The sequence below is a fragment of the Schistocerca americana genome, chromosome X (assembly GCF_021461395.2).
Source record: "Schistocerca americana isolate TAMUIC-IGC-003095 chromosome X, iqSchAmer2.1, whole genome shotgun sequence".
NCBI classification, from domain to species: Eukaryota; Metazoa; Arthropoda; class Insecta; order Orthoptera; family Acrididae; genus Schistocerca; species Schistocerca americana.
The window spans coordinates 789,498,994-789,524,851 of record NC_060130.1 but is presented as its reverse complement, the minus strand read 5'-3'; the positions used below and the strand labels follow the sequence as shown (position 1 = coordinate 789,524,851).

At 44.9% G+C, this 25,858-nt stretch overlaps 1 protein-coding gene across 2 annotated transcripts in view; it reads right to left on the bottom strand.

Annotated features, from left to right (window-relative positions):
* The window catches only part of LOC124555555 (protein turtle homolog B-like), a 434,783-nt gene that overhangs the window by 136,412 nt on the left and 272,513 nt on the right, over positions 1 to 25,858 (bottom strand). The gene's annotated exons all lie outside the window — the stretch shown is intronic.

Below are 25,858 nucleotides of genomic sequence, written 5' to 3'. Positions count from 1 at the left end.
GCGAATGCACACGCAGTGCCCGTACTCTTACGGGTCTCGGTAAGATTGTCTGCCACGAGTAATGAGTGTAATGGGCAGGGGCACTACGTATGTAGTATGCCGACATTAAGTTGGGAATGTCGGTCTCACGGGGAGCGTGCAAGGGGTACGTCCCTGCAGTCGCTCTATCCTCTGTGCCCTCGGTGGCTCAGATGGATAGAGCGTCTGCCATGTAAGCTGGAGATCCCGGGCTTGATTCCCAGTCGGGGCACACATTTCAAACGGTCCCCGTTGATGTATATCAACGCTTGTCGACAACTTAAGGTCTTGATTTAATTATCATACCATTCATGTGGTCCCCTGGACACTAAAAAAGGTGGGACATGGTTCTTAATAGGTTGTGTGGTCGCCAAGGACAGTAATGCTTTGTCTGCAACCTGCCCCCATGTTCATCACAAGTTTAGTAAGGAATTCTAGCGGTAAGGCTCTCCACTCCTCCGCCAGAGCATTTGACAACTGCCCCATGGTCGTTGGTGCATGTGAACGCACTACAGTCTGTCTCTCAAACGCACCTCACACGTGTTCAGTGGGATTTAAGTCAGGGGAACGGGCAGGTCAATCCTTTCGCCGTCGATCCTCTCGTTCCAAAAGCTCCGCTGGCGCTTTTCGATATGGTCGCGCACTGTCATACAGAAAAATGAAGTCAGGGTGGAATGCACCCGTCAAAAGACGGACGTGGGGAAGGAGTACAGTGTCACAATAATATTTATCGTCGAGAATACCACGTTCAAAGATTTCGAAGGCAGTACGACCATGCAACACTATGCCTCCGAACAGCATCAAACATGGACCTCCAAAATGATCATGTTTGACAGTGCTTGACGTAACTTCATATGGCGAAAGGTGGGAACACGCAATGACAGACTTTATCGCTTTGGTGCTCCAACTTTCATGGTGTTGCGAGACATAATGTTGCATGGTCGTATTGAACTCCAAATCTTTGGACACTGTGCACCAGCTGGTCAAAATTATCGTTACACGGTATTCCTTTCTCATGTGCGTCTATGGATGACTCTATGTGACTGCATCGAACAGCTCAGGTGGAGCGTCTCATGAAACGAGAGGAGACACGGCGAATGGATTGGCCTGCCTGTTTCACCTGCTTAAACCTCATTGAGCACGGTTTGGATACATAGGGGAGAGGTACGGGGAGATTATAATTAAAGTTAAACTTTCAAACCGCTGTAGAAATAACACCACTGGTCAGAATGACGTCAAATTGCAACAGAATGTTATCGGATAACGAAGAAAACGTATGGCAGAAGGAAAATAAATAGTTACAAAATGTAGCAATAGATGGTGCTGCAAGCTTCATAATTTAATAGTGGTCGACTACAAATGACAATTGAATCATACCCCCTGCGGGTCCAGAGGTTAGTATAGGCCTGAGGTATTCCTGCCTATCGTAAGAGGAGACTAAAAGGAGTCTCACACTTTTCGGCCATTATGTGATGGTTCCCTGTAGGGTTTGACCTCCATTTTTCAAAATTTTCCCGAAGAGCGAGTCAACTGGGGAAGGGCGCCTTCATGGTGCATCGTGTCCTTCATGGCTGAGACCTATCGCATCCTTCATCGACATGAATCCATGGATCTGCACTTCTGCTCATTCTCCAACTGTTGGGCGAGGTCACTCTCCTGGGTGCGTATTTTCCATCAACTCTGCAGTATCGTTTTCTACGCTGACGATGATAATGGACTTGTTTGCTAGGTTGTACCTGATATCTAGCACAGAAGCCAGTCCATTGTGGTGGGGCAGCCATTTACCCTGTTGGTTGTAGCCCCCTGACCACACAGGAATCGCTCTGCTGATGTCTGCGCTGTTAACTCGCCATGTACGCCGAGCAGTAGATGCCTGTCACCCTGGGGCATCGGGACTCTCGGCAATGGCCGTCCTGCTGAATGGGTGGTGCCCGTGGGGAAGGCCCTGGTCAGAGTGGGTGGCATCAGGGCAGATGACACGCAATGAAGCGTAGTACATCATCTCTTTCTGGTGGTCAAACACTAGCAGTCTATGCGTTCACGGGCTCAATTCAATGCACAGAAGTACAACCCCAAATTGTTCGCCTCCCTGGCCACACCATGGGAGGAACGTTAGGCTAAGGATGGCAGCAGCTCTTATTCGTCCCAGTACCTTGTATGTCCGAGAGCTGATGGAGAATCTTTCATGACGACAAAGCCTCAGCTTTCTGTTGAGCATTTAGAGGACACGTTTGGGGAGGTGGAGGGCTTGTCCAAAATGAGATTTGGGTCAGTCTTGATCAAAACGGTATCCTCTGCCCAGTCACATGCATTACTCGATTGTGACAAGCTGGGGGATGTTTCCGTTACCATCATGCCTCATAAGAGCTTAAATATGATCCAGGGTATTAAATTCCACAGGAACCTTCTTTTTTAGTCCTATGATGAGCTGCGCGCCAATTTACAGTGGCGAGTGGCGAGGTGTATATTTCGTTCGGCATGTCCACCGGGGTCCGAGGGATAATCAGGTTGCCACTGGTGCCTTCATCTTGGACTTTGAGGGTGATGCATTACCCAAGAAGATCAAGGTGATGGTCTACCGCTGTGATGTAAAGCACTATATCCCTCCTCCAATGTGGTGCTTTAAACGCTGGAAGTTCAGCCATATGTCTACCCGCTGTACTTCCAGCGTCACATGTTGAGATTGCGGACGCCCATCACATCCCAATACTCCATGTGCCCCGCCTCCCATCTGTGTCAATTGAGGAGAGTACCACTCGCCTTGCTCGCCTGACTGCAGTATTCTCCAGAAAGCAAGGAAAATCACGGAGTACAAGACCCTGGACCGACTGACCTACACTGAGGCTAAGAGGAAATTTGTACACCTACATCCTGTGCATATGTCGAAGTCTTACGCCGCCGCTACAACAGCTCTAGCCCCATCAGCTCTGCCAAACCCAGTCACCTCTCAGAGCCAGAAGACTACACCTGCCCCTTGATGGTAGGGGGCACTTCCCTCCCTGTTGCTCCTGCACCACCTACTTTGAGAGTAACACATTCCTTCCCCAACCACGAGGGATATCAGTCCCCGCTTCTGCGCCAGAGAAGCGTAAGTCTTCTTGAGCTCCTCTCGCTAGGAAGGGGTCCCTTAGGTCACTCACTTTCCAGGTTTCTGCTAGTGGGAAAGATGACACCCGCCAGTGGCTGAAGAGCCCAAAAGCAGCTGGATGTACGGCTTCACGATCATTCTCAGCCCCGAAGACTGGATCACTGAAGCCCTCCCAACCAGAGCAACCCAAGGATCAACGAGAGAAATCCAGAAAGAAGATCCTCAAGACCAAGAGAATTGATGTGGGACCCACACCACCACTACCTACAAGCTCTTTGTCTGCAGATTAGATGGAGATTCTGGCGTCCGATGAGGACCCAGATCTCGCCAGACGCTCAGACAAAATGGATATAGACTGCTCAGGCAATACGTCGGTGGCAGCAGATGACCCTGAGGGTAAACTGCCTCATTGAATGTTCCATGCTGTCCCAGTCTCACGATGACATCCTCCAGAGGAATTGCGGCGGTTTTTTCCACCACCTGGCTATGCTACAGCAACTGTTAAGCTTTACACCTGCTATCTGCATTGCCCTCCAGGAAACCTGGTTCCACCTGCCGGAGTGGCCGAGCGGTTCTAGGCGCTACAGTCTGGAACCGCGCGACCGCTACGGTCGCAGGTTCGAATCCTGCCTCGGGCATGGGTGTGTGTGATGTCCTTAGGTTAGTTAGGTTTAAGTAGTTCTAAGTTCTAGGGGACTGATGGCCTCAGAAGTTAAGTCCCATAGTGCTCAGAGCCATTTGAACCATTTTTTGAAACCTGGTTCCCGACAATGTGGACCCCTGCCCTCAGCAGCGATAAGAGATATTATAGGAACTGTAGTGACTATAATCGAGTGTCAGGAAGAGTTTGCGTTTATGTCCTAAACTCAGTCTTTAGTGAAACTGTGCCCCTTCAAACCCATCTTGAAGCTATAGCTGTCAGAATAAGAACGACACAAGAAATAACTGTTTGCAATGTATATCTTCCTCCAGATGGTGCAGTACCCCTGAATGTAATAGTTGCACTGATTGATGAACTCCCTAAACCTTTCCTACTTTTGGGATATTTTAACGCCCATAACCCCTTGTGGGGTGGCACAGTGCTTACTGGGCGAGACAGAGATGTCGAAACTTTACTGTCTCAGGTCAGCCTCAGTCTCTTGAATGCTGGGGCCGCCACACATTTCAGTGTGGCTCATGGTAGTTACTTGGCCATTCATTTATCAGTTAGCAGCCCAGGACTTCTCCCATCTATCCACTGGAGAGCACATGACCACCTGCGTGGTAGTGACCGCTTCCCCATCTTCCTGTCACTCCCCCTGCGTCAGGCCCACGGACGCCTGCCCAGATGGGCTTTGAACAAGGCGGACTGAGAAACTTTCAGCTCTGCTGTCATCGTTGAATCTCCCCCACGCGGAAACATCGATGTGATGGTTGAGAAGGTGACTATAACAATCCTTTCTGCAGCAGAAAACGCGATCCCTCCCCCTTTAGGGTGCCCCCGGCGAAAGGCAGTCCCTTGGTGGTCGCAGGAAGTTGCTAAACCAATTAAAGAGAGTCGGCGAGCTCTGCAGTGGCATAAGTGGAACCCTTCCTAGGAGCACCTCATAGCCTTTAAACGGCTCCGTGCCCGTGTTCGCCAACTTATCAAACGACGGTAGCAGGAGTATTGGGACAGATACGTCTCAACCATTGGGTGCCATACGTCATCTTCCCAAGTCTGGGCAAGGATCAAACGTGTTTTCGGGTACTAGACCCCAACAGGTGTTCCCAGTGTTCATATGAATGGAGTGTTATCTACCGACGCAATTGCGATTGCCGAGCACTTTGCTGAGCACTATGCTCGAGCCTCTGTGATGGAGAATTTCCCCCCAGCCTTTCGCACTCTCAAACAGTAGCTGGAAGGGAAAGTCCTCTCTTTCACTACACGCCACAATGAATCCTATAATGCCCCATTTACAGAGTGGGAGCTCCTCAGTGCCCTTGCACAGTGCCTCGACGCTGCTCCTGCGCCAGACTGGATCCACAGTCAGATGATTAAACGTTTCTCATCTGACTAAAAGCGACATCTCCTCTTCATCTTCAACTGGATCTGGTGTGATGGCGTCTTTCCGTCACAATGGCGGGAGAGTACCATCATTCCGGTGCTCAAACCCGGTAAAAACGCACTTGATGTGGATAGCTATTGGTCTATCACCCTCACCAACGTTTTTTCTAAGTTGCTGGAATGTATGGTGTGTCGATGATTGGGTTGGGTTCTGAAGTCACGTGGCCTACTGGCTCCATGTCAGGGCGGCTTCCGCCAGGGTCTCTCTACCACTGATAATCTTGTGTCCCTCGAGTCTGCCATCCGAACAGCCTTTCCCAGACGCCAACACCTGGTTGCCGTCTTTTTTTGATTTACGAAAAGCGTATGACACGATCTGGTGACATCATATCCTTGCCACATTATATGAGTGGGGTGTCTGAGGCTCGCTCCCGATTTTTATCCAAAATTTCTTGTCGCTTCGCGCTTTCCGTGTCCGAAGTTTGTGCCTCCCATAGTTCCCCCCATATCCAGAAGAATGGAATCGTGCAGGGCTCTGTATTGAGTGTATCTCTATTTTCATTGGCCATTAATGGTTTAGCAGCAGTTATAGGGTCGTCCGTCTCCTCTGTATGCAGACGACTTCTGCATTTGGTACTGCTCCACCAGTACTGGTGTTGCTGAGCGGCGCCTACAGGGAGCCATCCACAAGGCGCAGCCATGGGCTCTACCCCACAGTTTCCGGTTTTCTCCACAAAGTCGTGTGTTTTGCACTTCTGTCGGCGTCGTTCCGTTCATCTGGCACCGGAACTTTACCTTAATGACGATCCACGGTTCTTAGGACTAGTTTTCGACGCCCCATTGACTTGGCTTCCTCACCTTCGTCAGCTTAAGCGGAAGTGCTGGCAGCACCTCAATGCCCTCCGCTACCTGATTAACACCAACTGGGGTGCAGATCGCTCTACGCTGCTGCAGCTCTATAGAGCCCTTGTTTAGTCCGGCCTAGACTATGGGAGTCTGGTTTATGGTTCAGCGGCGCCCTCAGCGTTGCGTTTACTCGACCCAGTGCACCACTGTGGCTCTCACCAAGCGACAGGAGCTTTTAGGACGAGTCCGGTGACCAGCGTCCTTGTGGGAGCCGGTGCCTGCACTACTGCTGGCCAGTTACATTGCACACGTTCGTAGTTCTCTTGCGCATCCGAATCACCGTCTCCTTTTCCCAGCCACGGCGGTTCATCTCCCGCATCGGCGGACCAGGTCAGGACTTCTAATTGCTGTTCGTGTCCGATCCTTTCTTTCCGAACTGGAGTCCTTGCCTTCACCAGTTATACTTGAAGTCCATTGACGTACACCTCCATGGTGTACACCTAGGCCGCGGCCCTAAGCACGTAATTAACCCTGCGGCTCTCTGCTGCCACTTCCTCTCGATTCTTGACATGTCCTGAGGCCACGGCTCCGCGTATGTCCATGGAGGACATATTGAACAGCATTCCTTGTCTGATGGCTGTAGTGTTTATGCTGCCGAGCTGGTGACTATATCTCGTGCCCTTGAGCACATCCGTTCATGCCCTGGGGAGTTTTGTTTGTGTACCGACTCCTTGAGCAGTCTGCAAGATATCGACCAGTGCTGCCCTCGTCATCCTTTGGCAGCGACCATTCAGGAGTCCATCTATGCCCTGGAACGGTCCAGTCGCTCAGTGGTATTTGTCTTTACCCCAGGTCACGTCGGAATCCCAGGCAACGAACTTGCCGACAGGCTGGCCACACAGGCTGCTGTGGAAACCGCTTATGGAGATCGGTTTCTCTGCAACTGACTTGCATTCAGTACTATGCCGCAAGATCTTGCGGCTTTGGGAGACGGAATGGCATAAACTCAGTAAGCACAACAAACTGCGCGCCATTAATGAGACTACGAATGTGTGGAAGACCTTCACGCAGGCCTCTCGCAGGGACTCTGTGGTTCTCTGTCGGCTCCGTATTGGCCATGCTTGGGTGACACACGGCTACCTGCTGCGCCCTGATGACCCACCTCAGTGTCGGTGCGGCGCCCGGCTGACACTGGCCCATATCTTGGTGAGCTGTCCTTCTTTGGCTGCCCTGCGACGGACTCTTCAATTACCGGACTCATTGTCATTAATTTTAGCTGACAACGCCTCATCGGTTAATTTAGTTTTACGTTTTCTACGTAACGGTGGGTTTTATCATTCTATATACGTTTTCGTGCATGTACTTTGTCCCTTTGTGTTCCCCACTCTAATGTTTTAGGCTGGATGTCTTAATGTGTCGCAAAGTGGCTTTTACTTTTTATTCTCGTGGTCGGCCAGCCAGTGTCATCTGCTCTCTTGTTTTTATCCCTTATACCTGTTTCTTGCTTCTCTCTGTGGTTTTCTTTTCCTGTTTTGTCCTTAGTAGTGTTGGTTGTCCTTCTGTCGTTCTTCTGGTTCTTCCATTCTCCTGTTATTGTGCTATACGTGTCCTTTCTTTTCTTCTTTCGCTTGTGTAATTATTTTACTGCGAACAAGGGACCAATGACCTCGCAGTTTGGTCCCTTCCCCCCCCCCCCCCTGCTTTAAACCAACCAACCAAATGAATCATGCAACAATGTCTAAGGTGTACGTTTGATGTTAAACAACCTGTACTATTCAGTGTGCATGGATGTACAGGTGTGATACTGTTAGTTACGTAAGCCCATCCACTATGGCAAGGTCATATCAAATCGAATGGGAAAAATCGGTTTTCAATTGTCCTGAGGCCAAAAACTGCAAAAAAACGTCAATCAGAATCAAATCGGACTGTTAATTTCCGTGTGACTGGCGCAAAACATGTTTAATGTGCTGTCCACCGTTTTCTGCAACAAGTTGAAATCGAGAAACAGCATGTTCCACAACTGATCGAAGTGTTTCCGGGGTCATGTTCAGAATGTGTTGCGCAATGCATGCCTTCAGTGGAGCTCAGTTTGCAAACGGGACACTGAACACATCTTTAAGATAGTGGTTCAAGTGGCTCTGAGCACTATGGAACTTAACAGCTGTGGTCATCAGTCCCCTAGAACTTAGAACTACTTAAACCTAACTAACCTAAGGACATCACACACATCCATGCCCGAGGCAGGATTCGAACCTGCGACCGTAGCAGTCGCGCGGTTCCGGACTGCGCGCCTAGAACCGCGAGACCACCGCGGCCGGCTCTTGCAGATAGGTCACACGGATTAAGATTAGGTGATCGGTTCGGTCAGGCTGTAGGGAAATGGCGACTGATAATTGTAGCATTTCCGAAATGGCGCTTCAGCAGCTGCTTAATGTGTGATTTGCAACGTGCGGAGATGCGCCATCTTGCACAAAAAAATGATCCCACCCAGACATCCACGCTGTTTGTGAGCTGGAACGACGTGGTTGCGCGAAAGACACTCATAGCGCTTAGCAGTAACGGTACAGGTAACAGGACCTGAAGCACCTGTCTCTTCGAAAAAAATATGGCCCTATGATAAATGATGCAGTAAATCCGTGCCACAGTGACCTTTTCAGGATGAAGTGGTACTGGTTGATTTGTGTGTGGATTTTCCGTTGCGCATATTCGACAATTCTGTGTACTGACATATCGTGTTAGATGGAAGTGGGCTTCGTCTGTCCACAAAATCTTCCACGGCCAATCATTGTCCACTTTCATGCGAGCAAGAAATTCTAAAGCAAAGGTCTCTCTTGCTGTCAGGTCAACAGGAAGCAACTCGTGCACATGGGTAACTTTGAATAGTTGGCAAAGAAAGATAACTGGTAGGATTTTACGCATCATGCTCACAGGTAAGTCCAATGTTCGGGCAATTCTCCGTGCACTACACGTTTGCCCAGCACCTCTCGTTTCCTCCTGCATTGCTGTGGCCACTGCTCCCACTGACGTCTAATTAATTCGTTTCCTCCCTCTACCAGGTTGCACACCAAAAGAACCCGTCATTTCGAATTTCCGAATCCTTTTTTCCAGACCCACGCAGTCATCGGACCAATGCCTTTTTTCAAACCGTCCAGCGTCCGGAACTTCTGCAGAGCGACGTGCGCACAGTCGTCATTCTTATAATACAGCTTTACAAACAGAGCGCGATTCTGGATTGAGACAGTCATGGCGAACGTCGCAGACGCAAAAGGAAGAAATGCCGTGTATCCGCCGTGTTTATACCAACTTCTATGGGTCGTGCGCATGACAGGTGTTTTCATTTACGTAGTCTGAAACATACAGCGCCACCTATTGATCAGTTTTCACATTATTCTTTTTCTTCTGCTATGCGTTTTCCCCCTTATCCGATAATATTCCGTTGCAGTTTCACGTCATTCTGACCAGTGTTGTTATTTCTACAGCGTTTTGAAAGTTTAACTTTAATTATAATCATTCCTGTAGTGTAGCAGGTTCACATCCACCAACGACTACCCAGCATCCTACCACAAGAATTGCTTACTAACCTTGTTGTCAGCGTACGAGCACCTTGAAAAAGATGCATCGCAGTTCGTGATGATTGCACACCCAATTAAGAACTACGTCCCATCTTTTGTAAGGCCCAGGGGACCATCATGAATGGCGGTGGTTACAGTGTAATTCTTGTCTTTGAATAAAAGTGTAATTTCTGGTCATCTCATTGAGTATTTCTTTCAATTAACTTCTGTACTATATAGTAGCAGTTCTTTTTACATGTAGCCCAAGTTCCATCGAGGTATGCTACTTGGCAGTACACATCATACGCGAGTTACTTCTTTCCTAAAGTTTCGCATGCCAGTGTATAATCGCTGCTACATAACTTCCGTATGTTGAAAGAACGTTATTATACTAATGTGTCAAAATGAGGTATACAACATAAACATAAAAATTCGATTGCGTTACTAGATCAAACAAAAAAAACGTGGAATTAACAGCACATAATGGATTTTCTGCATCGCCTTGACATTACAAGCTGCTATACTAACGTCCATATTAACGAGGCAATCCAAGTTACTGAGGAAAAGCTATTGAAATACGGACAAATGGTCGGAGTGGAAATAGATGAAATAGTTTCTTTATTTATGCTTTCTCTTTCAGATAATTATATTATATTACATTACGTAAATGAAAAACGAAGATATCACGTTCTACAACTGTTTTGCTGTCACTCTCGTAAATATTTTTATTGACAGCACTGGGAAACATTAGAAATAAGTAGAACGAAATCACATAACTTGATGTTACATTAATAAGAATTACACTCTTGTAAAAATGTTAGTATGCTTGATTTATTTTTAGCTAAACGAAGATTATTGGTACAAAATAGGCTAATAAAGCAATGAAATCAGGCGGCATTAAAACAGTCTGAACCTAGCCGCTGAAGATTTTGGTAAGTTACACACCAAATGCAATGCAGGCAGGACGGCGCTACATGCTATTAGTAGGTTCTATAAACAGCTACGATGCCACACATTGTCTTTCGAAGACACTTTAAAGCTCATGTAGGGTTCGTGGAATAGGAATAAAACCAGCCACCTGGTGACAGAATCTCGCATGCGCTCTATAACTCGTAGAGATTTTGTGTTCCTCCGAGTACGTGTTCCGCTTGCTTGGAAACTTATGACGATTTCAGCCCTCATTCATGTACGCATCATCTGCATATCTCCGCATTTCTTTTCAGTGTCGGTAGCACGTGGGAACACATTCAAATACAAATGAGGAGTACATAGTGAAGTGATATGAAGTGGTCAGTGTCATAGTCCTTTTTGTCTCTTGATCAACGCGCAACTAGAGTAACTCAAACTAAACGTACCGCCAAAGCAGAGAGACAATTACTGTATTGCTTTTATTATTATGATAATGGTTTTATCGATCAAATCAGTCAAAATTATAGTTGACATTAATGACAGTTTCTCGCACTATCGTCCATCTTCAAACATCAACAATATCGTTTGGTGGAAGTGTGACGAGCATAACTTATCAAGCACCGTCCTCGCATACCCGGTAGCATAGCGCTGGTTGCGCGTCATATAAGGGTGATGCTTCACAAACTAGTTTCGTGCTTCTTCTAGAAACGATGCTGCTGATACCCAAAGAGATCATGACGATGGAAGCCGTACACAGAAACAATCTGAATTATGATCTGGGCTGATCAGCAAATACTACAATCGTAATGGAGAAGAAATGTGTAGAGAACGTAAAGTGTAGTCTATGGATAGGATTAAATGCTATTACTAGTTTGTCGGATTCACATATTTCTGATTCCTGTAAAGAGTATCTTCTGGCAGTGCAACCTGTGGTTTTTAAGTGTACAAGATCAGCTTCATGAAGGCGTTTGTGAACCGACGGTAAAAGATGGCCACACAATGTCTTTAACAGCTTATTTCCATGTGTCGTACTTGTTTATTTGAGCTTTCACTCAGATCCATTATCATTGTCCAACTATACATTTTGTCAGCTGATACTGCAGCTCCGAGAGGCATTTTATCATGATATTCTTATAAACTATAGAAAAAGGACATTCAGTCATCTTCCAAAATCAGCCTGTCATTTTACTGTTTGCAATATCGCATTTTATCAGGAAAATGTTACCTGCTAGCCATTTTGACTTCTTTACTTATTATCTAATGCACTTGTATGTAAATACAATTACACAGTGATCTGAGGGTAGTAGTACGCAATGCGAATGCATTCGTCATTTTATATTTCCGTCTATACTAGTCTGATTTATTCAAATTCTTTTCAGCTCTAGGCTGTTTCTATTTCTTCTTTGCAACCGACGTGGAATACAGACTAATTACTCGTTTATGATTCAATCAGGAGAGAGGGAACACGGTAACAGAGCATTTAGCGGGCTGTACAAAACTCTGTGAGTGAGTTCTCATATCTATATCACATTCACGAACCGAGTTGTGCATCTGAATTAAAAAAACGCCCCCTCCTTGGTGTTATATCTTAATGATACATGGTATGAGAGACACTCGTTTTGAAAATCATTCCAGACAAACGATACACTTTCATGTTCCCAGTAGCGGGACAACTGGCCCCTACGTATCGCAGTTATCAACAACAGGACAGGGTAATCCAAGAGACCATGGAAGGTAGAAAGCCAAGCATTTTAATGAGGCTTTAATTTGCTTATGATTATTCCATAACAATCCTGTGCTATAATTTGCACTGAAAATTACTTGATGAGAATGGATAGACATTGTGGCAGTACGTGATGGGTAGTCCAATTTATACTAAGAGGAAACGAAATGGCACCATCAACAAAACACTGATGCCATGAGGCATCCCAGCACGTGCAGGTCTGTTTACTGCAGGCACAATAGCTGCATTGTTCGCAGGTACTTCAAGCTGTGTGGCACTGAGCTCTTGTTCGTGTTACAATGAAGTGGCAGGTGTTACGTTCTTGAAGCGTTTTATTTAAGTTCCCGTATTGTTTCTCTGCTCTGTTTACTGTCTCTCGAGGGTCCACCGCCGTTGTTTCTTTGAGGTGCTTCTGCAGCGCTTGCCTCTTCTCCATCTGCTGGCTATTCATTTACATGTCACTCGTTAACGAGCTTCTGTTTTCGTAGTTGCTGGATACGTCGAACGAAGGCACTTCTAAAAGGTTTTTAAGCAATTGAAATAAAAATTAGTTGTGAGAGTTTAGCAGTGATGTTTAAGTGATTTTTGTCCTACCGGACCAGAAGGAGTTTACAGGAAAACGAAAATTCTGACAACATCGTTGTAAAGGCTTTTTTTTCTTTCAAGTCTTAGGGTTATATGTGTGTCTCATTAAGCTTATGCTCATGAATACGACCACGGCATGCCGTGAATTCAGATGTTGTGTTAAGCCGTAACCTCTCTCCCCTTACCTCCCTCAAATAACCGTCACGAGCAGCTGATTAACAGCGTATCATTACCATCAAGACCACGCCCAGCAAAGCACTGGTACATTAAAACCAATCAATGAACTGATTACTACTGCGTGTTTAGAATGATGGTTTTCGTAGGTGTAAAATATTCCTACATTAAACATGATGTAACAATCATACGGGCGAATTTAAATTACTGTATTGCAGTGTCTGTGTTCTTAAGAACGATGCAATGTTTCTTCGGATATGCATTCATATCCGAAAGAACAGGCACTGCAGTGACGACAGCCGTTATGAAAAACATGAAATGTACACTACTGTCCATTAAAATTACTACACCAAGAAGAAATGCAGATGGGTATTCATTGGACAAATATATTATACTAGAACTGACATGTCATTACATTTTCACGCACTTTGGGTGCATAGATCCTGAGAAATCAGTACCCAGAACAACCACCACTGGCCGTAATAACGGCCTTGATACACCTGGACATTGAGCCAAACAGAGCTTAGATGGAGTGTACAGGTACAGCTCCCCATGCAGCTTCAACACGATACCACAGTTCATCAAGAGTAGTGATTGGCGTATTGTGATGAGCCAGTTGCTAGGCCACAATTGACCAGACGATTTCAATTGGTGAGATATCTGGATAATGTGCTGACCAGGGCAGCAGTCGTAAATTTTCTGTATCCAGAAAGGCCTGTACAGGACCTGCAATATTTGGTCGTGCATTATCCTCGTGAAATGTAGGGTTTCGCAGAGATCGAATGAAGGGTAGAGCCACGGGTCGTAACAAATCTGAAATGTAACGTCCACTGTTCAAAGTGCCGTCAATGCGAACAAGAGGTGACCGAGACGTGTAACCAATGGCACCCCATATCATCACGCCAGGTGATAACGCCAGGATGGCGATGACGAATACACGCTTCCAACGTGCGTTCACCGCGATGTCGCCAAACACGGATGCGACTATCATGATGCTGTAAACAGAACCTGGATTCATCCGAAAAAATGATGTTTTGCCATTCGTGCACCCAGGTCCGTCGTTCAGTACACCACCGCAGGCGCTCCTGTCTGTGATGCAGCGTTAAGGATAACTGCAGCCATGGTCTGCGAGCTGTTGTTGTCTTGCAAACGTCCCCATCTGTGACTCAGGGATCGAGACGTGGCTGCACGATCCGTTACAGCCATGCGGATAAGATGCCTGTCATCTCGACTGCTAGTGATACGAGGCCGTTGGGATCCAGCACGGCGTTCCGTATTACCCTCCTGAACCCACAGATTCCCTATTCTGCTAACAGTCATTGGATCTCGACCAACGCGAGCAGCAATGTCGCGATACGATAAACCGCAATCGCGATAGGCTACAATCCGACCTTTATCAAAGTCGAAAACGTGATGGTACGCATTTCTCCTCCTTACACGAGGCATCACAACAACGTTTCACCAGGCAACGCCGGTCAACTGCTGTTTGTGTATAAAAAATCGGTTGGAAACTTTCCTCATGTCAGCACGTTGTAGGTGTCGCCACCGGCGCCAACCTTGTGTGAATGCTCTGAAAAGCTAATCATTTGCATATCACAGCATCTTCTTCCTGGCGGTTAAATTTCGCGTCTGTAGCACGTCATCGTCGTGGTGTAGCAATTTTAATGGCCAATTGTGTATTCGCAGATGCGAAATCGAACAACCATCAGCTATATTAGGAAATGATGGCAGTGAAAATTTGTGCTGTACCGGGACTCGAACCCGAATTTCCCGCTTTACGCGAGCGCTCGCCTTAAGCGCTTTGGCTATCAGTGCAGCGCTCACGGCCACGCCCAATCTTCCATATGGCGTCGTTACTGCACCGAAACCTCTACTCGTACACACATTATGTAATTCCCGTCCAGCCGGCCGGCGTGGCCGAGCGGTTCTAGGCGCTACAGTCTGGAACCGCGCGACCGCTACGGTCACAGGTTCGAATCCTGCGTCGGGCATGGATGTGTGTGATGTCCTTAGGTTAGTTAGGTTTAAGTAGTTCTACGTTTTAGGGGACTGATGACCTTAGAAGTTAAGTCCCATAGTGCTCAGAGCCATTTGAACCATTTTAATTCCCGTCCAGGAGAGGACATTTTAATTGAAAGTCGGTGACTGACATCTCTGAAGGAGCATTCTGTTGTTCTCCTTAACACAGACATTGCAGTATCGTATTTATCCGCCGATACCATCATATTTCATCAATTTAAATTATTTTTTTACTTACTCAGTGCTCAGAATAGGTTGGTTGGTTGGTTGGTTTTGGGGAAGGAGACCAGACAGCGTGGTCATCGGTCTCATCGGATTAGGGAAGGATGGGGAAGGAAGTCGGCCGTGCCCTTTCAGAGGAACCATCCCGGCATTTGCCTGGAGTGATTTAGGGAAATCACGGAAAACCTAAATCAGGATGGCCGGACGCGGGATTGAACTCAGAATAGGTTTATGATATCTTGACTTAGGTAACGTGCACACTAAAGGCATTACTCGTTTGTTGCAGTACTTGAATACATGCCAAACCGCAATACAGCAGCGACCAGGCATAAAAAATAGCACAACATTTTCGGTAAAACTATTGACTTAGTTTGTGAGTGTTATGTTGCAGTTAGATGTTAAAATGTTAATTGTGTCACTGCGAAGAAATGCTTGCGCGACAAACGTTTCCATACTCCTGAAAATATGCTTTATATATGTAACTGATTTTCGTCATCTGAAATTTTTATGAAATGATTTTGCGTGGCCTGGAACGGTGGTATCAGACTATGCTGTACTATGTCTTCTGGGCGACGACTGGCATTTTCCTCCGAGCACCAATGGACATCAAAATCGATATTCACTTTCACGAAGGAAGGGTGATTTTAGTTTAAGGTCTTGAAGATGCCGAGTTCACAAGAGAAGCACAAATTTAGTTTTTTGAAACATGGTGCTGAAAGATATCGGCCATAGACTTAAGGAACCATCCTTCAGTTTGACGCTAGTGATTTAGGGAAGCCGGGGTTACATAATCAGGATTGCCGAAAGGGAATTAGAACTTCTCTTTGCGCCTTACGACTCCGTGTTTGTAACACCTGTGCCTATGTCGCTTTGTAAGTATTACGAGCTGCGAGTACTATCAGTAATAACTACTTATCCAAAGATTTGCAGATGACGAAGCAATGCGATTTATTTAAGCTGGCAACGCTGTTAAGTTGTGGGGAATATTCATTAGATATTTAGTCCAACAATGTCCTCCAACAGTCATTCCGAATCTAGTCACCATGGGGGAAAGTACCTTAGGAATGCATAATTCGATGGTAATAAATACAGAAGCTTTACAATTGAACTCGTGAGCCAGTAATCCTTTCCTTTTAGTACGAAACATTGGTCGTTTCGCCGGCCGAAGTGGCCGTGCGGTTAAACGCGCTGCAGTCTGGAGCCGCAAGACCGCTACGGTCGCAGGTTCGAATCCTGCCTCGGGCATGGATGTTTGTGATGTCCTTAGGTTAGTTAGGTTTAACTAGTTCTAAGTTCTAGGGGACTAATGACCTCAGCAGTTGAGTCCCATAGTGCTCAGAGCCATTTGAACCTTTGGTCGTTTATTTATATCACTATGTTGCACAAGCCCTACAATTATCGTGTCCCTAGTTCTTAAGGAACTGAATGTATGAAAAGCAGTGCACTTCGGAAACTGCCCCACGGCTACCGTTGTCCAATAAATTATAGTTTACTCTCAGCTTAAGCAATTTTTACTACTATAATGTCGCTATATCAAGCTTCAGTGCCACACTGGCTATGAGTGGCAACTAGAGCTCCGTGAAGTGTTACATTGATAACAGAAGGGATCGACGGTAATCAGCAGCGGTCCTTTTACGCTTTCTTGCACTTAGCGTGACCATAACCTCTAATAATATTCGAAGCGTATGTGATAAACGGATAGTCACACCATGACTCAGATTCATTACCACTACTCATTATCAATTTGGATGCTGGTTCCCCACCCCGAGGAGAGCAAGGTAATGGTTCAAATGGCTCTGAGCACTATGGGACATAACATCTGAGGTCATCAGTCCCCTAGAACTTAGAACTACTTAAACCTATCTAACCTACGGACATTACACACATCCATGCCCGAGGCAGGATTCGAACCTGCGACCGTAGCAGTCGCGCGGTTCCAGACTGAAGCGTCTAGAACCACTCGGCCACAGGGGCCGGCGAGCAAGGTAATACAACTGACAATCTGAACTCAGGCACTGAAGCAATGTGAAGTTCAGACGAACATGCGCGCTGACAAATGCTTCACTTTTATTTGTCTGGAATTTCTGGTGCTGCCTGTAACAATCTAGACTGTTAAAATGAGGATAGGTTAGCGAATCAGATCTGTGACTATCATGTGTTATTTCTTTCAAAATAAATAATTCTTATGTGAGCAATTAGTCAAGCAGTACTATGTTACCATTCTATGTTAACAGAATACATATTATTCACACAGAGTGAAACACACTGCCATTTTTTCAATTCTGTTAACACAAAAAACGCAGCTTTATATGTGTTACCTGATATTCAAAGGTACAGTGAAAACGCTGTTGATGCCTGCAACGAGAATTTTTGTAATTAGTAGTATGTTATTTTGTTTCATGATAACGCTGTGTTCAACGTACACCTTGGTAAAGACCTGGACGTCTACCTTCTTTTTCTTAGTTATTTCTGCTAAAACGTGTATTGTCTGATGGCGATTCTTGTATGGCAGGTGTCAAAGCATTATACTATTGCCTGAAAGATAAATATAGTCAAGAAATAAGTGCCTATTTCCTAAGTATAGCTGCATAGCCAAGTGAAGCTCAATTACAAATATTTATCACTCAAGAGTCTTCGTACCATTAAATCAGCAAAGATCTGGAACCGAAGACACAGGTTTCAAAAAAGTAACAAATTCAGACAAACTATACCCAGCAACAAAACTTTTGATGAGGGCATGCTTGGTAGCATAATATGTTCCGTAAAATGAGATCTAAGCGTTCTGAGGAAGAAAGAAGATTAAGGTTTAACACAAGCGATTGAGTGAAATCCTCGGAAAACCTAAATGTGAATAGCCAGACTGTGATTTGAATCGGCGTCATCTCCGATCCGAGTCTATTTTGTTAACCACTGAGTCACCTTTCTCGGTTTAGAGTTCTAGATGTAGTTAATTCCATTCGTGCGAAAGAATTGTGCAGAGGTTTAAAAAAGAGGGACTTAGTGGTCTGCAAGGCTGCATTTGTCCTTCTCAACGAATACCACACTTGATCTATAGCTCTCATATCCAAAGAACTTTACGCAGTTCCAATGACGCAATTCCAATTTGAAGGTCTCTCTTAATGGTCATTAGCCTTGATTACTCATCTTTTATCTTTCCATTTTCTTCTTTTCCTAATTATACGCCTAGATGCTAGTGCGCAGGATGTTTCAAGAATATTTACTCGGCTTTTCAATACTATATTATCTATATTAATGAAGATAGAAACTTGGAGTAAGTTTTAACTGATAAATAGAAACTAAAATTTTGCTTTGGCGCCAGGTATAAATTGCCGGGAGAGATCTTCCTGGTGCAGGTAGCTCGCTCGCTGCCCAGTTTATTTCCAAACTAACCTCAAGGCGAGATGGCGAAAATACAACAAACAGTCCAGTCAAAGAACGCAAATTAGAAGAAAAAATTCGAGTAGTCGCAAATTTTTGATCGATGGAGCGGGGGTGTAATGATCAACATAATACAAATACTGGCCGGTGGGGCGTGAGCGTGGGGACAGGGTGCCGGGGTGGGGGGTGGGGGGATGGATATTACTTTTTTAAGTTTTTCTTGACTATCTCGAAAACCTCGGATTCTAACGAAACCTGTTAAATTTCCTTAAAAAAGGTCCTATTCATTTTTTCCTTAGGACTAATAGTTCACGCGTTGCAGGGGATGGACATGGTAGCTTGTTAAAATAATGTTTTAATGGAATAAAATTAATGTATATTGCTAAATAACATGGGTTAAGGACAAATATTAAACGTGTTTACCACATCCAAGTGCAGTAGAACCTTGTTAAGGGATAAATTGTGTTCTGGGGGTGTAACAGGATGGAAAAGCAGGACTGGAGGTTAAAAACGTGAGGTAATGTAGGTCGCTGGATTGTGCTCATGCACTTCCCTCCGTCATAGGTGCGCAAAACGTAGAGCGAGTCGGTAATTCCGTATTCACTCTGCCGCAGTGCGTCGCAAAAAGCAACTCCAGGGGATTTCACACACTTAGACCGACCCCTCCGCAGCGCGCCTTGTGAATCACTTGCGACACAATGCTCATCGCACACTAAGTGTGTTAATACTACATTGAATACAGATATGAGTTGCTAACAATACAACGCAATAAAAACTTATACGAGGGCGTGCTGAAAAGTATGTCTACGAATCATTTATGTGAAAACTCTTCAAACTTTTCAAATGAAACAAACGTTATTAACATACTATGTCTTTATTTTTCACATCTACATATTTGAAGGTATCTGCGGCTAGAGGGCTTCGAATTTTAGCGTGCTGAAATCGAATTTCGATTTCAAAGAGTTCGTCCAAACATAGAGTACTCTTCCCTTCAGCACGGCAATGTCAGACCACGCAGAATGCTGCGACATCTGCAACAATCCGACGACTTGGGTCCAGTGTCATGTAGAAGAGTTCGTGCCAGGAAGGGGGGAGATAATTGTTACTTCCCACTTCAGACACAAATTGTAAAAGAGTACGTGGTTTGGGGATGGGGAGAGAAACTTCTGACACCAATGTTAATATATAAAATAGCAGGGAAGGGGAAGATGGTTGTTAAATATGCCTCGTGGCGGCAGTGTGCAGCAGGTCGAGAGGTCAGGATTTGATAGTGGGCATCCAGAGCTGCCGTCAAATGAGTAAACAGGAAATTAAGTACAATAAAGAGGATATATTTCAATATACGGAGTACAAAGGGCGCGCCTAGGGTCGGAAGTTAGCAGGGTTAGGCCAGTCTAGGAGGTCGAACAATTAGATGCAATTGGTAACGGAAGGGGAACCGGTTCATGTTAACTTACGTTGGTGGCCGGTCCTCAAAGCAGAACCAGTGGCTCTGCCTTCCAAAAAGACGTCTGTTCTGCTCGAGGTCTGGATTGGAAGAGAGAGAAGCAAGTGTGATCTGCTCCGCAGGACGCTCCGGCGTACACGCACGTGATCGGTATCCCGCGCGCGCTAATGGCTAAAATCAGTGGCGTGAATTCGCTAGCAGTTTCAGCAAAGGGCTCAGGGCGTCTCCTGGCAGCAGCTTTAGCTGGACAGAACTGCCTCGGTTTTGAAAGACAAGCGACTTGTGTCACGTAGACATGGCGTGAATTACTCTGGGAGAAAACTTGTAAAGATTCCACTGGACCTTTGAAATAAATTTCTTAAACCAATTTCCTAAAACATTCCTTGACTGGCTGCTATCCTGTACAGTCACCTATCATTCTCCATACAGTCCCGACTTGGTCCAATCCGATTTTCATCTGTTTCCAAAACTTATAGAACACCTTCGAGGATTTCACTTGGATATTGATGTAGCGCTGCAAGCAGATGTGAGGCTGTGGCTCCGTCAAAGAAGTCAAACATTTTACACTGACCATATTTTGTCGGGAGAAATTTGTTCATCGCCAGGGTGAGTATGTTGAGAAATAAATATGTAGACTTGAAGAATAAAGATGTAGAATGTTAGTAATGTTTCCTTCATTGGAAAAGCTTTAAGATAAACGAAAAGCACTAGTCTACTTTTGTTCTACTGAATTACGTTCATTGCGTTAACTGGTTTTTGGCTTACAAGGTCATCATCAGATATTCACTGAGCGTTGTCAGCCGGCCAATGTGGCCGAGCGCTTCTAGGCGCTTCAGTCTGGACCCGAGCCACCGCTACGGTCGCAGGTTCCAATCCTGCCTCGGGCATGGATGTGTGTGATGTCCTTAGGTTGGTTAGGTTTAAGTAGTTCTAAGTTCTAGGGGACTGATGACCTCAGTTGTTAAGTCCCATAGTGCTCAGAGCCATTTGAACCATTTGAGTATTGTCACCAAATAAATTATAATGTTTGTAAACAACATTGGAAGAGAAGTTACACGTCTACATTGAAGTAGAAACATACAGTAAGTAACATCTTTGACAGTGTGTTGGTAATGCAATGTAAAAAGGAAAAAAATTGAACAGTAAATAAAAACAAAAATAAAATAAAATATAAGTAATACTTAGAGCAAAAGCAAACTAATGCTTTTCATTTATTATAATGGTGTTCTACCAAAAATCGACGCAAAATTCTGTTAAAGCCTTAAGAGTTTTCACATAAATATTCAGAGGCATTACTTTTCAGCAAGCCCTCTTATGTAACTCTCTGCCCATCGTTCTACAGTGCTAGAGGGAAACTGATTCTTGGACATCCTGTACGGCGGTAGCGTTCTTCCAGCAGTGTCAGCTTCCCACAACGATTGCTACTCGCTTTTCCATTTACAGACAAACTATACGTCCCCAGCATTTCTTGTCCATTTCTCTCAAGTGTGTATACAAAATAACTTCCCTGAGCTCGTGTTTAATGTGTATAGTGGAGCTATTTTCAGTTTATTAGAGAGCTTATTTGCAGTTGTTGAGTGCTCAATCAACATAAAGCTAGACAGATGGAGCTGTCAACCGTCTACCACATTGAAGACTCTGCCCCAAGTCTGACATGTTTTTAATATGTATCTGACAATTTTAGTTTCATTTTTTCCATTATGAATGTCTGAAATACAGGGTGAGCACAAAGTCTTGCCCTGATCATAACAATTATTACATAATAACCGTTTGACATTATAATTTATATTTGATGACATTACATAGGTTAGTGTTACTAGTTCTTTTTAAGACCCCTTACGTTAATAAACTTCGACGTGTGCTCCCTTGGTAGCTCGGAGACTGTGGAGGCGGTATTCCAGTTCCCGCCAGGTGTTTCATAACATGTGTTCTGTCACGGTACCCACAGCAGCTTGTATCCTAGCCTTCAGTTCGTCGACGTCAGCAACTGGTGTGACGAAGACTCCGTTCTTGATATAGCCCCAGAAAAAAGGTCAAGGGGCGTAATGTCTGGAGAGGGGAGTAATGTCCGGATCGGTGGATTGGGAGGAACGGCCCAACACCCTGGCCATCCCGCTCTCCAGACATTACGCCCCTTGACTTTTTTCTGGGGCTATATCAAGGAGAGAGCCTTCGTCACCCCAGTTGCTGACGTCGACGAACTGAAGGCTAGGATACAAACTGCTGTGGGTGCTGTGACAGAACACATGTTACGAAACACCTGGCGGGAACTGGAATACCGCCTCGACATTCTCCGAGCTACCAAGGGAGCACACGTTGAGGTTTACTAACGTAAGTGGTCTTCAATAAACTAGTAACATTAACCTATGTAATGGCATAAAATGTAACTTATTATGTCAAACGATTATTCTGTTATAAAATTTTATAATCAGGGCCAGACTTTGTGCTCACCCTGTACTTTTCGCAGTTTGAGTCTGTCAAGTGCATCGTCCAGCCTCAGCTCTCCCAATATCTGAGATATACAGAGACTTATATTGGCTCCGTCTGTAATAGTAGGAAGTCACTTAAGTGTTATGGAACTTCAGATATTGCAACACAGATCAACCAATGCATTATAAGCACTTCTCAGCCGCTGTTTACAGGAACGTATTTTCCGTAAAAGCTCAATTAACAACTGCAAATAAATACTCACTTAATAAATTGCAAATAACTCCACTATATAACCACCAGCTCAGTGAAGTTACTTTGTCCACTTACCTGAGTGCGTTGGACAGGTAGCGCTGGTGAGGTATAGTCCGTCTGTAAACTGAAAAGCGAGCAGCGCTCGTGTTGTACGAAGCCACCTTTCCCGGAAGAACATTACAGCTGTACTATATGACTAAGAATAAATTTCCCTCTGGCACTGTTGAACAGTGTGCAGAGATTTACACAGTATCTGACTACATACTTTTCTTGCGTTTGTATTATTAACATGTGGTATCTGTATTCAGTGTAGTGTTAACACACTTTGTGGATAAAGAACACCCACTGTGTCGCCAGTGATTTGTAAGACGAGCTGCAGAAGGGACGATATAACTGTGCTAAATACCCTGTAGTTTCTTGTTGTGACACAGTGTGCCTTTCCATTCTGTTACGCCTCCAGGACACAATTTATCCCTTATTACTGTTGGACTGCACTTAGATGTGGTACATAGATTTAATATTTGCTCTTAACCTACTTCACTTATTAATGAACACGAATTTTACACCATTAAAACACTTTTTAATGATCTGAGATTTTTCCATCCCTTGCAACACGGAAACCATTAGTCCTAGAGAAAATATGAATAGGAGCTGTTTTGCAGGAAAGTTAATGTAGTTTAATTTTATACTGGGAAATATTTTCGATAGGCCGTGTTTTTAGAGATATTCGAGGAAAACCTAAAAAAGTACCCTACGCTCGGGACCCCCAACTCCACGCTCACACCCCGCCGGTCAGGATTTTAAGTTTATCGTTCATGACATTACCCCCAATGACTGTACAATAATACCGAGCGGGGTGGCGCAGTGGTGAGCACACTGGACTCGCATTTGGTAGGACAACGAATGGAATCCCAAATGCGCCATCCTAATTTAGGTTTTCCGTGATGTCCCTAAATCGCTTCAGACAAATGCCGGGATGATTCCTTTGACAAAGGGCACGGCCGATTTCCTTCCCCATCTTTCCCTAACCCGAGCTTGTGCTCCGTCTGTAATAACCTCATTGTCGGTGGGACGTTAAACACTAATCTCCTCCTCCACTCACTGAACAATAATTTGCGACTACACCAATTTTTCCCCCAGGCGACATTTTTGGTTTTCTTTGTCTGTGCTCAAAAGGTTCTGCGCTGCACGTTTAAACGGGTGCACTTCAGTTACAACTGTGCAGCGTGATTATCTTTAGAGTATACTGTTGCGCCTACAACAGATCGGAACACCAGATTGACGTACAAATTTGGAATCTGGGTGCATGGGATAACCACGAGACTGCTCCTGCTGTCATACAAAATCGCACCCCAGATCATAACTCCAGATGCAGGTCCAGTGTGTCTAGTACGCAGACATGTTGGTTGCGGGTCCCAACCGGCATCCTCCTAACCAACACACGGCCATCACTGCTCCGAGGCAGAACCACCTTTCATCAAAAAACACAACAAACCTTCACCCTGCCCTCCAATGAGCTTCCGCTTGATTTCACTGAAGTCGCAAATGGAAGCAACGTAAGGATCACACACTGCGCCATTGGCCCACAAGATAACTTGATCTCACGGTGCGTGATATTTGTTCTGTTTGTGTTTGTGAAGACTGTATCTGCATCCTTCCCAATAAAATTGGACGAACTGCGATGCCGCATAGCAACAACAGTGTAAGCAGTAACTTCTAGATGCCCGTCTTACGTCCGTTGGAGGACACATTGAACATCTTTAAAATGTATTTACAATTTTGATCTTAAACTTTATTCTAAAAAGCATCCAAAGGTGGTATGTGCATGGATGTAAAACATATACCCTTGAAAAACAAGGAAAGTTCTTTCGAAAATAAGTTTCTTTGTAGTCCTATGTGTGAGTTAGGACTCACACTAAGTTTCTGTGTTCATTCATGTGGAAAGTATAGTCTTGTGAAATTCGATGAATCTTTTTGAATCATCCTGTGATTTGAGAGTTTCTTTCGAAATGATTTGTTAAAGTTGTGAGATGGAGAATATAGTGTGCAGCTGGATTAGACAGCAAAGTAAATGTATTAGTATTATTAGGAACACACATGCCCTCATGTAGCCTAAGATTTTCTACTGTTAGGAATGTGTTCATTCTTTAGAATCTTTGTTAGAATTTTATTACGCACGAAAATGAGGACATCACAGTTTTCATATCATGCATTACATGAGAAAAAAAGCAGAAGAAACGAGCAAGTTCAAGCAGTATTACTTGATTAGTCACGAGGAACCAAATGCAACGTTTGTTATATGAAAAGGTGGTTACTTTTATATGTGGTGTTCATATCTCTAGAAGTAAATATCGGATCAAAATGTTATAATTCCAATTTCTATGTCTCGGAGGGCGACATCCAACGATACCACACTCGACACCCGGAACCCTCGTTTTTTATTGCAGATTACGATTCTGCAGAAAAATCCGCATACGTCTTGTTTGAAGCATTTTCTTCGTTTCGTTACAGATGTGCTGCAATTGTAGGAACAGAAATGGGTACACAGTCATAATTTACGACCTACCAGTCAATGGCCCTTGAATATCCAATGGCACGTGGGACCCCACCTCCAAGCTGCGAGGGTAGGACGAACCAGTATTTCATAACTTGTAATTGGAAATCGCATTCGTAACGTTATATCGAACAGTGGACTATTCGACGTGTCACTGTTGCCGTGGTTCGAGGCGAACGCTACTCTACTTTTCCAATTACACCAAGTATTCAAACATAGTATCGCCAACTTTGACACACTTAGTGATCCGCTCTTCAAATGACCACACACAGCACAGAAGCACATCTGCGGGAATGTCAGCACAGGCGATTCTGATGCGGTCGACCATGTCTTCACGGCCTGTTGGCACTTTCTGGTACACCTCACCTTTAAATACCCCATAGAAAGAAATCGGGCGACGTCATTCCGGCGACCTATCGGGCTAATTGATAGTGCTACCTATACCGATCCACCGACCGGTGTAAACACGGGCTAATACCTCCTGTGCTTCAATTGCGTAATGCACTGGTGAACCGTATGCTTAAACCGCCGACGTTGTCGAACGCCCAAGGCAACATCCTGCAGTAGTACAGATAGTTCCTGTTCCAAAAAACTTTCGATATTTGAGTCCATTCAACGTGCCGTCGATAAAATACG